Here is a 12,472-nt window from a genome sequence, read left to right as displayed (position 1 = left end):
TCCCACTTTTAGAATTGACATTTGCCTGAAGAAGCGAAGCGGGGAATTTCAGGCTCATTTTTGGGGGGTTCCCTCTGTTCCCATGTCCAGACCCCTCTAACCCAGTTCCTTACCACCTAGGTAGCTTTTCTAATTCTTGAAGAGAGGGTTGGTTCAAAACATTCTAGTTCACCATTGCTAGAAGGAGAACTCTTTTTTTTTTTTTTTTGCGGTACGCGAGCCTCTCACTGTTGTGGCCTCTCCCGTTGTGGAGCACAGGCTCTGGACGCGCAGGCTCAGCAGCCATGGCTCACGGGCCCAGCCGCTCTGCGGCATGTGGGATCTTCCTGGACTGGGGCATGAACCCGTGTCCCCTGCATCGGCAGGCGGACTCTCAACCACTGCGCCACCAGGGAAGTCCCTAGAAGGAGAACTCTTGACTATGCTTTTGTTGAAAATCTGATGACCTTACTCTTCATATTGCAAGCAGCATGCAGATTTCTAAAAAAATAATATTAATAAAGTGATAAAGTTCCAAACAGCTTGCCAAATAAACCTTTAGTGGAGAAAATGAGTTTTAAAGACATAGGTAGGTCAATGGGAAAAGATGGAAGCATCCCTAAGGAGATCCAAATCTTTACCACAGATGGTAAGGCCAACATATTACTTCAGGTTATAAATCACATTATCTATACCTTGAGGAATCTTGTGTGACCCCTTTAGTTTCCAGGATGTTACTAAATTCCTTGGGAGTCTTTATTCCTGCCCTATTAGTTTTTTTGGTTTTGTTTTTGTTTTGGACATCTTAAAAAATTATTTATTTACTTATTTATTTATTTGAAGTGTAATTGATTTACAATGTTTTCATTTCTGCTGTACAGCAAAGTGATTCAGTTATACATATATACACATTCTTTTTTAAATATTCTCTTCCACTATGGTTTATCATAGGATATTGAATACAGTTCTCTGTGCTATACAGTAGGACCTTGTTGTTTATCCATTCTATATATAATAGCTTACATCTGACCCATGAGGGTTTTTTTTTTTTTTTCGGTACACGGGCCTCTCACTGTTGTGGCCTCTCCCGTTGCGGAGCACAGGCTCCGGACGCGCAGGCTCAGCGGCCATGGCTCATGGGCCCAGCTGCTCCGCGGCATGTGGGATCTTCCCGGATCAAGGCACGAACCTGTGTCCCCTGCATCGGCAGGCGGACTCTCAACCACTGCGCCACCAGGGAAGCCCCTGACCCATGAGGTTTTAATCTCCTCTCTCCTAGCCCATCCTAAGGTTACTTTTGGTGAGTAAAACAGATTCATTACTATACAAAAGGCAAGAGCATGGTGACAATAATCTGTTTTACAGGTTTGAGGGCGGGGGGAGGGGGGGGCGTTTGAGAAAAGAAAACCAAATTAAATGACTGTAAGGGATGAAGCTGTCTTCAATCCCAGACTGAAAGGTTGGATAGGACTTAGATGTACCACAGTACAACACACACGAGAGTTATGCAATAGATACCTGTTGAATTATTTATTGAAAAAAATAAATCTCTCTTCTAGACTATAAAGAAATTTGAGTTGATTTCACCAAGGGTTGACATGAGCTGAGAGGACATCTCCCGCCAGGCAGGGAGCATTTGGCGCTGCTCCTAGAAACTGAACCTGGATATCAAATCCAGACGGTGCTTTCTTTTCATTCTTTTGAGTTGGTATGTGTCACTTTCATCTTTATTTCATTAAAATAATAAACTCTTTATGTCTCTAGTCCAGGTGAATCCTTCCCTCTCCGTGAGCTTCAATTGGCTAGTCTGTTGGCAGAATTCATACCTGTTGTTGAAAGACAGGAGGTCTTCTGCTTCCAGCCTCTATTACAGTAAGAGATAGGAAATCCCTGTGGCAAAAAACAAACAAACAAACAAAAAACTGATGTGCTCATAATAATGCAGAAATGGTCAGCATTCCTTTCCATCCCAGATGCTACATCAGGAGACAGAGGGGCAGACACTCCATGGCTTTATATTTAGATAAAGCATGAGCGTTGGACAGTGATCCAGGTCATAATGTTGGAGTTATACCTCCTAATCAGGCTTACTTTTCCTAACAGCAACCATTCATTGAAGGTTTTCTACATACTAGGCGCTGTAATGATGGCATGATATTTTATTTTATTTTATTTTATTTTATTTATTAATTTTTTTGCGGTACATGGGCCTCTCACTGTTGTGGCCTCTCCTGTTGCGGAGCACAGGCTCCGGATGCTCAGGCTCAGCGGCCATGGCTCACGGGTCTTGCCACTCCGCAGCATGTGGGATCTTCCCGGACTGGGGCACGAACCCGTGTCCCCTGCATCGGCAGGCGGATTCTCAACCACTGCACCACCAGGGAAGCCCGGCATTATATTTTAACTGATTATATTTTCACAGTAACTCTGCAAGACACATGTTGGTTGTGTTATATTCTTTAATGAGATGGTCAGTCAGGTGAGGCCACAAGAGGAGTCAGAGGAGAGGCTTAGGAAGAAACAAAGTTTATTATACTCACAGGTCCTAGAGGCAGGAGGCACACCAAGCAGGGCCATGTGGAAAAAAACAGGGTGATCAGAAGGCAGAAAACCAGATGGGGGGTGGGGAAGCACTTAAGCTACTTCAGTGAGGTTTCCATGGGAAATGCAAAGCAGGGCGGGGTAAACAGTTTAGGATTAGTGAGTGTGAATAATGTCATTTGGCTCTGGCCTATAAGGGTGGTCCCTAGTTGTCTGGCACCTGGCCCTGGGATGATTAAGGCAGAGGAATATTGCCTCTGTACATGCCAGATAGAAGAGATAGGGCTCTGGATAGGTTAGCTTGCATAACAAAGCCATGCTCCAGGCTGGGCCTTTTGCCATCTCTAAGAATCAGCTAGCCCAGGGAGGGGTGGTCTCTCTGTAGCTAGAATGGTTTCTTCTGATGTCAAAACATCATAATATACAAGAAATTATGTATATACAATATATTAGTATTCCTATGTAACAGAAGAGGAAATTGAGGTTCAGAGAGGTTCATTTAGAGCTCAACTGGTATTTATCAGAGTAAGATTAATTTTGAAGCCTGAATGACCGTTAATTGCTATCCTGCATTAATTTTTATGTTAAGTTGTTCCAAGTCATAGTATTTCTAGATATGCATTTAGAAAAATGAGACAATACTGCTAGAGTGATTTGATTTCTTTGATGGATTATTTTGCAAATTAATTGTAGTTAATATGCACAGTTATCAGAGTTGAAGACACTCTGTAATTAAAAACATTCATCTACCAATATTCTTCAACTGTTCAATTTTAACAAATTTTATATTTCATGTTATTTGCACTGGGGAGTAGGGCTTTGCTCATTCAATAGACCATATAGCTTGAGCTGTATAGTGTTTTGTTTTCTCCAGCTGGGACAGAGCAAGTAAAAATGGTCTTCACTGGGACTTCCCTGGTGGCACAGTGGCTAAGAATCTGCTTGCCAATGCAGGTTCGAGCCCTGGTCCGGGAAGATCCCACATGCCGTGGAGCAACTAAGCCCGTGCACCACAACTACTGAGCCTGCATGCCACAACTACTGAAGCCCATGTGCCTAGAGCCTGTGCTCCGCAACAAGAGAAGCCACCGCAATGAGAAGCCCGCACGCCACAACAAAGAGTACCCCCCACTTGTTGCAACTAGAGAAAGCCCACACATAGCAATGAAGACCCAATGCAGCCAAAAATTAATTAATTAATTTTGAAAAAATGGTCTTCACTGATTTAGGTTATATATAAGGAACTTTCCAACAAACAGCTGAGAGGTCTTGGAATTGTATTTTGCATCTTCATTTAGGAAAAGGCAATCTATGCTATGGGAGACAGATTTTACTGTTTGAACAGAAGGGGCAAAAGTAAACTGTTATAAAGAATGTGAACTACAAACATACAGGTAAGATAGTACAATTCGAAATTTAAAGAACTCCTGGGAACAACTCAATGTTAGAAGTAGGGAAAAAGAAAACTTTGATGAGAAATCCTAAAATAACAAACAAGTAACTAAGCTACAGCTTTTAGATCAAGCCTAAATCTTAATAGTTGGGAGACTATATATATATATATATATATATATATATATATATTTTTTTTTTTTTTTTTTTTGGTACACGGGCCTCTCACTGTTGTGGCCTCTCCCGTTGTGGAGCACAGGCTGCGGGCATGCAGGCTCAGCAGCCATGGCTCACGGGCCCAGCCGCTCCACGGCATGTGGGATCTTCCCAGACTGGGGCACGAACCCATGTCCCCTGCATCAGCAGGCAGACTCTCAACCACTGCGCCACCAGGGAAGCCCAAGACTATATTTTTATCATTTTATTTATTGAATTTACTTTTGTCCTGCTTCTTTCCAAAATGGACTTGGAGAAAAGCCTAAAGGTATGGCAATATAAAATAAGGGTAATAAAAGAGTTCTTCCTACTCACAACACTTCTGATACCAAATGTGGGGGTTTTCCATGCCAAACAGTTCTCCAGTTCTCTGTGACACCAGCTGGGTGTCCTACAATTTAATTCATTATGACACTAACTATCCAGATTTAGCACAAATTCCACAAGTTAAGGGCTCAGTCCCCTAAGACTGCCCCCACTTCAGACACCAGTCACAAGTCCCACGTTGTCACTGGTATTTCTGACTAACAGGCTCTAAACCAGAGGTTCCCATGACCCTCTCCTTGAGTTCCATACTTTGTTAGAATGGCTCACAGACTCAAAAAAATACTTTACTTACTATTACCAGTTTATTATAAGGGATACAACTCAGGAACAGCCAAATGGAGATACACAGAGCAACATATGTGTGAACAGGTGAGGAGTTTCATGCCCTCTCCAGACCACCACCTCCTGGTATGTGGATGTGTTCAACAACCTGGAATCATTCTGAACCAAGTCCTTTAAGACTTAATGGCTGATTAAATCTTTGGCCATTGGTGATTAATTCAGTCTCTGGCCCTTCTCCCCTCCTGAGAGGTCTTGGTGTGGGGCTGAAAGTTCCAACCATCTAATTGCACGGTTGGTTCCTCTGGCAAACAGCCCCCATCCTAAGGCTACCTAGGGTCCCATTGAGAGTCACCTCATTAACTTAAAAACAAGAATGGTCAAAAGGCTTATTATGAATAAGAAAAGACATTCCTCTCACCCTTATCATTCAAGTAATTACAAAGGTTTTAGGGTCTCTGTGCCAGAAACCAGAACAAAGACCAAATATATATTTCTTATTATATCACAACATGTTAGGTAATAAAACAGAAAGAGAAAATCCAGACTAGTGAAAGAAAAAAAAGAGCACACATGCTAATACACCTCAAGAATTTAAATAACTCTTGTGGCAGAGTTTAACTCAGAGAGACTGGTTTAAGATGGCGGAGTAGAAGGACGTGTGCTCATTCCCTCTTGAATGACCATTGGAATAACAACTAACTGCTGAACAATCATTGACAGGAAGATGCTAGAACTCACCAAAAAACATACGCTATGTCCAAAGACAAAGGAGAAGCCTCAATGAGATGGTAGGAGAGGCACAATCACAATAAAATCAAATCCCATAACTGCTGGGTGGGTGACTCACAAACTGGAGAACACTTATACCACAGAAGTCCACCCAATGGAGTGAAGTTTCTGAGCCTCACATCAGGCTTCCCAACCTGCGGGTCCAGCAACATCAGGAGGAATTCCCAGAGAATCAGACTGTCAATACTAGCGGGATTTGATTGCAGGACTTTGACAGGACTGGGGGGAAACAGAGACTCCACTTTTGAATGGCACACACAAAGTAGTGTGCACATCAGGACCCAGGGGGAAGGAGAAGTGACCCCACAGGAGACTGAACCAGACCTATGGGCTAGTGTTGAAGGGCCTCCTGCAGAGGCAGGGGGTGGCTGTGGCTCACCCTGGGCACAAGGACACTGGCAGCAGAAGTTCTGGGAAGTACTCTTTGGCGTAAGCCCTCCTGGAGTCTACCATTAGCCCCACCAAAGAGCTGGGTAGGCTCCAGTGTTGGGTTGCCTCAGGCCAAACAAGCAACAGGGAGGGAACTCAGCCCCACCCATCAGCAGATAAGCGGATTAAAGTTTTACTGAGCTCTGCCTACCAGAGCAACACCCAGCTCTACCCACCACCAGTCCCTCCCATCAGGAAGCTTGCACAAGCCTTTAGATAGCCTTGTCCACCAGAAGGCAGACAGCAGAAGATAGAACTACAATCCTGCAGCCTGTGGAATGAAAACCACACTTACAGAAAGTTAGACAAAATGAACAGGCAGAGGAATATGTACCAGAGGAAGGAACAATATAAAACCCCAGAAAAAAAAAAAAAAACTAAATGACATGGAGATAGGTAACCTTCCAGAAAAAGAATTCAGAATAATTATACTGAAGATGATCCAGGACATCAGAAAAACAATGGAGGCAAAGATGGAGAAGATGCAAGAAATGTTTAACAAAGACCTAGAAGAATTAAAGAACAAACACCTAGAAGAATTAAAGAACAAACAAACAGAGATGAACAATACAATAACTGAAATGAAAAATACTACAAGGAATCAATAGCAGAATAACTGAGGCAGAAGAACGGATAAGTGACCTGGAAGACAGATGGTGGAATTCACTACTGTGGAACAGAATAAAGAAAAAAGAATGAAAAGTAACAAAGAAAGCCTAAGAGACCTCTGGGCAACATTAAACGCACCAACATTCGCATTATAGGGGTCCCAGAAGGAGAAGAGAGAGAGAAAGGACCCGAGAAAATATTTGAAGAGATTATAGTCAACAACTTCCCTAACATGGGAAAGGAAATAGCCACCCAAGTCCAGGAAGCTCAGAGAGTCCCAGGCAGGATAAACCAAGGAGAAGCATGCCGAAACATAGTAATAAAATTGACAAAAATTACAGGCAAAGAAAAATTATTAAAAGCAACAAGGGAAAAATGACAAATAACATACAAGGAAACTCCCGTAAGGTTAACAGCTAATTTCTCAGCAGAAACTCTACAAGCCAAAAGGGAGTGGCATGATATACTTAAAGTGATGAAAGGGAAGAACCTACAACCAAAATTACACTACCTGGCAAGTATCTCATTCAGATTCAATGGAGAAATCAAAAGATTAACAGACAAGCAAAAGCTAAGAAAATTCAGCACCACCAAGCCAGCTCTACAACAAGTGCTAAAGGAACTTCTCTAAGTGGGAAACACAAAAGAAGGAAAGGACCTACAATAAGAAACCCAGAACAATTAAGGAAATGGTAACAGGAACATACATATCAATAATTACCTTAAATGTGAATGGATTAAATGATCCAACCAAAAGACACAGGCTCACTGAATGGATACAAAAACAAGACACATATATGTGCTGTCTATAAGAGGCCCACTTCAGACCTAGGGACACATATGGACTGAAACTGAGGGGATGGAAAAAGATATTCCATGCAAATGGAAATCAAAAGAAAGCTGGAGTAGCAATACTCATTTCAGATAAAATAAACTTTAAAATTAAGAATGTTACAAGAGACAAGGAAGGACACTACATAATGATCAAGGGATCAATCCAAGAAGAAGATATAAAAATTACAAATATATATGCACCCAACATAGGAGCACCTCAATACATAAGGCAAATGCTAACACTTATAAAAGAGGAAATCGACAGCAACACAATAATAGTAGGGGAATTTAACACCTCACTTACACCAATGGACAGATCATCCAAACAGAAAAGTAATAGGGAAACACAAGCTTTAAATGACACAATAGACCAGATAGATTTAATTGATATTTATAGGACATTCCATTCAAAAACAGCAGATTACACTTTGTTCTCAAGTGCACACGGAACATTCTCCAGGATAGATCACATCTTGGGTAACAAATCGAACATTGGTAAATTTAAGAAAACTGAAATTATATCAAGCATCTTTTCCGACCACAATGCTATGAGATTAGAAATCAATTACAGGGATAAAACCCACAAACACATGGAGGCTAAACAATACATTACTAAATAACCAAGAGATCTTAAGAAATCAAGGAGGAAATCAAAAAATACCTAGAGACAAATGACAACAAAAACATGATGATCCAAAACCTATGGGATGCAGCAAAAGCAGTTCTAAGAAGGAAGTTTGTAGCAATAAAATCCTACCTCAAGAAACAAGAAAAATCTCAAATAAACAATCTAACCTTATGCCTAAAGAAACTAGAGAAAGAAGAACAAACAAAACCCAAAGTTAGTAGAAGGAAAGATATCATAAAGATCAGAGCAGAAATAAATGAAATAGAAACAAAGAAAACAATAGCCAAGATCAATAAAACTAAAAGCTGGTTCTTTCAGAAGATAAACAAAATTGATAAACCTTTAGCCAGACTCATCAAGAAAAAGAGGGAGAGGACTCAAATCAATAAAATTAGAAACGAAAAAGAAGTTACAACAGACACCACAGAAATACAAAGCATCCTAATAGACTACTACAAGCAACTCTATGCCAATAAAATGGACAACCTGGAAGAAACGGACAAATTCTTAGAAAGGTATAACCTTCCAAGACTGAACCAAGAAGAAACAGAAACCATGAACAGACCAATCACAAGTAATGAAATTGAAACTGTGATTAAAAATCTTCCAACAAACAGAAGTCCAGGACCAGATGGCTTCACAGGTGAATTCTACCAAACATTTAAAGAACAGCTAACACCTATCCTTCTCAAGCTCTTCCCAAAAATTGCAGAGGAAGGAACACTCCCAACTCATTCTACTAGGCCACCATCACCCTGATACCAAAACCAGACAAAGATATTAAAAAAAAAGAAAATTACATACCAATATCGCTGATGAATATAGGTGCCAAAATCCTCAACAAAATACTAACAGATTCCAACAACACATTAAAAGGATCATACATCATGATCAAGTGGGATTTATCCCAGAGATGCAAGGATTCTTCAATATATGCAAATCAATCAGTGCGATACACCATATTAACAAATTGAAGAATAGAAACCATATGATCATCTCAACAGATGCAGAAAAAGCTTTTGACAAAATTCAACACCAATTTATGATAAAAACTCTCCAGAAAGTGGGCATAGAGGGAACCTAGCCATATATGACAAACCCACAGCAAACATCATTCTCAATGGTGAATGAATTTTCCTCTAAAATCAAGAACAAGACAAAGATGTCCACTATCACCACTATTATTTAACATAGTTTTAGAAGTCCTAGTCACAGCAATCAGAGAAGAAAAAGAAATAAAAGGAATACAGATGGGAAAAGAAGAAGTAAAACTGTCACTGTTAGCAGATGACATGATACTATACACAGACAATCCTAAAGATGCCACCAGAAAACTACTAGAGCTAATCAATGAATTTGGTAAAGTTTCTGGATACAAAATTAATACACAGAAATCTCTTGCATTCCTATACACTAACAACAAAAGATCAGAAAGAGAGATTAAGGAAACAATCCCATTCACCATTGCAACAAAAAGAATAAAATACCTGGGAATAAAGCTACCTAAGGAGGTAAAAGACCTGTACTCAGAAAACTATAAGACACTGATGAAAGAAATCAAAGATGACACAAACAGATGGAGAGATATACCATGTTCTTGGATTGGAAGAATCAATATTGTGGAAAGGACTATACTACCTAAAGCAATCTACAGATTCAATGAAATCCATATCAAGTTACCAATGGCATGTTTTACAGAACTAGAACAAAAAAATCTTAAAATTTGTATGCAGACACAAAAGACCCCAAATAACCAAAGAAATCTTGAGGGAAGAAAATGGAGCTGGAGGAATTGGACTTCCTGACTTCAGACTCTACCACAAAGCTGCAATGGTCAAGACAATATGGTACTGGCACAAAAACAGAAATATAGATCAATGGAACAGGATAGAAAGCCCAGAGATAAACCCACACACCTATGGTCAACTAATCTATGGCAAAGGAGCAAGGATATACAATGGAGAAAAGACAGTCTCTTCAATAAGTGGTGCTGGGAAAACTGGACAGCTACATGTAAAAGAATGAAATTTGAACACTTCCTAACACCATACACAAAACTAAACTCAAAATGGATTAAAGACCTAAATGTAAGACTGGACACTATAAAACTCTTAGAGGAACACATAGGAAGAACACTCTTTGACATAAATCACAGCAAAGTCCTTTTTGACCCACTTCCTAGAGAAATGGAAATAAAAACAAAAATAAACAAATGGGACCTAGTGAAACTTAAAAGCTTTTGCACAGCAAAGGAAACTGTAAACAAGACGTAAAGACAACCCTCAGAATGGGTGAAAGTATTTGCAAACAAATCAACAGACAAAGGATTGATCTCCAAAATATATAAACAACTCATGCAGCTCAATATTAAAAAAACAAACAACCCAATCAGAAAATGGGCAGAAGACCTAAATAGACATTTCTCCAAAGAAGACATGCAGATGGCCAAGAGGCACATGAAAAGCTGCTCAACATCACTAATTATTAGAGAAATGCAAATCAAAACTACAATGAGGTATTACCTCACACCTATTAGAATGGGCATCATCAGAAAAATCTACAAACAACAAATGCTGGAGAAGGTGTGGAGAAAAGGGAACCCTCTTGCACTGTTGGTGGGAATGTAAATTGATACAGCCACTGTGGAGAACAGTATGGAGGTTCCTTAAAAAACTAAAAATAGAAATACCATATGACCTAGCAATCCCACTACTTGGGCATATACCCAGAGAAAATCATAATTCAAAAAGACACATGCACCCCAATGTTCATTGCAGCACTGTTTACAATAGCCAAGTCATTGAAGCAACCTAAATGCCCATCAAGAGACTAATGCATCGGGAAGACATGGTACATATATACAGTGGAATATTACTCAGCCATTTAAAAGGAACGAAACTGGGTCATTTGTAGAGACGTGGATGGACCTAGAGACAGTCATACAGAGTGAAGTAAGTCAGAAAGAGAAAAACAAATATAGTATATTAACACATATATGTGGAATCTAGAAAATAGTACAGATGAACCCATTTGCAAGGCAGAAATGGAGACACAGATATAGAGCACAAACGTATAGACACCAAGGGGGAAAGCGGGGGGCGGGGGGTCGTGGGATGAACTGGGAGATTGGGATTGACATATATACACTAATATGTATAAAATAGATAACTAATAAGAATGTGCTGTAGAAATAAATTAATTTAATTTAATTTAAAAAAAATAAAAAGAAAGAATTTAACTCAGAGCTTCCTGGTAGACACTTAGAAAATACATATGAATTTATTTATTTATCCTCCAAGTTTACATGAAAATTTTAATTGTCCATAATTTAAACTAAATAACATTAAACACAACTGCCATATGAAATTTAAATTACTGGGGAAAATTAATGTTATATAAACCCTTTTAAAAAAATTTTAATAGATTTATTTTTTAGATTCACAGCAAAATTACATGGAAGGTACAGAGTTTTCCCATACACTCCCCTGCTCCCACACACTCATAGCCTCCCCCGTTATCAACATCCCCCACCAGAGTGGTACATTTGTTACAATCAGTGCACCTACACTGACACATTATAATCACCCAAAGTTCATAGTTTCTTTGTTTATTTTTTATAAAATTATTTATTTTATTTATTTTTGGCTGTGTTGGGTCTTTGTTGCTGAGTACATGCTTTCTCTAGTTGCGGTGAGCGGGGGCTACTCTTCGTTGTGCTGCATGGGCTCTAGGTGTGCGGGCTTCAGTAGTTGTGGCTTAGCAGGCTCTAGAGCACAGTAGTTGTGGCGCACAGGCTTAGTTGCTCCGTGGCATGTGGGATCTTCCCAGACCAGGGCTCGAACCCATGTTCCCTGCATTGGCAGGTGGATTCTTTAACCACTGGGCCATCAGGGAAGCCCCAAAGTCCATAGTTTCCACTAGGGTTCACTCTTGGTATTGTGCCTTCTATGGGTTTTGACAAATGTATAATGGCATGCATCCCCACCATCACCATATGATACAGCATTGTTCCACTGCTCTAAAATTTCTCTGTGCTCTGCTCATCATCCCCTTCTCCTCATTAACACTTGGCAATCATTGATCTTTTTGCTGTCTCCATAGTTTTCTGGAAGCCACTTTTAAAAGGGAAACGATATAGTAAGTGTTCATCAGAAAATAGAAGACATAAAATTTTCTCCAAAGAAACAAAATTTTTATTGGCCTGAAATTCTATAAGAAATTACTTTATGGTATCAAAACATATACATCAGAAAACATCCACAACAATCTTCCAGAAAGTGCAGGTGCAGATCTTATTTAACTATATCTTATAATAAACTCATTTAAGCTGTAGGTCCAACTTAGTAAGAGAAGAATCTTCCAGGTTCTAAGTTAAGTTCCAAGAGACTAACTTGATCCAAGGTTAATATCTGGGAAATCAAGAGGACTTGTTAGATAGCACATCCC

The 12,472-nt window shown here is 39.8% G+C and overlaps 1 protein-coding gene across 7 annotated transcripts in view; it reads left to right on the top strand.

The window, feature by feature from the left end:
- The window catches only part of GSTCD (glutathione S-transferase C-terminal domain containing), a 172,885-nt gene that overhangs the window by 156,584 nt on the left and 3,829 nt on the right, over nt 1-12,472 (top strand). For 3 of the 7 annotated variants that reach the window (XM_073805012.1, XM_073805007.1, XM_019927757.3), the window contains 2 exons: nt 1,083-1,279; nt 1,539-1,742. The exons of 1 other annotated variant lie outside the window; for it this stretch is intronic. The gene's annotated coding sequence lies outside the window, so the exon portion shown is untranslated. Of the gene's footprint in view, nt 1-1,082; nt 1,280-1,538; nt 1,743-12,472 lie in introns of those variants that run through there. 3 more of the 7 variants (XM_073805011.1, XM_073805009.1, XM_073805008.1) reach the window with 2 other exon arrangements.

Source organism: Tursiops truncatus, chromosome 5, assembly GCF_011762595.2.
Source record: "Tursiops truncatus isolate mTurTru1 chromosome 5, mTurTru1.mat.Y, whole genome shotgun sequence".
Taxonomy (NCBI): domain Eukaryota; kingdom Metazoa; phylum Chordata; class Mammalia; order Artiodactyla; family Delphinidae; genus Tursiops; species Tursiops truncatus.
The sequence above is the reverse complement of the archived record's forward strand: the minus strand, read 5'-3'. Positions and strand labels throughout refer to the sequence as shown.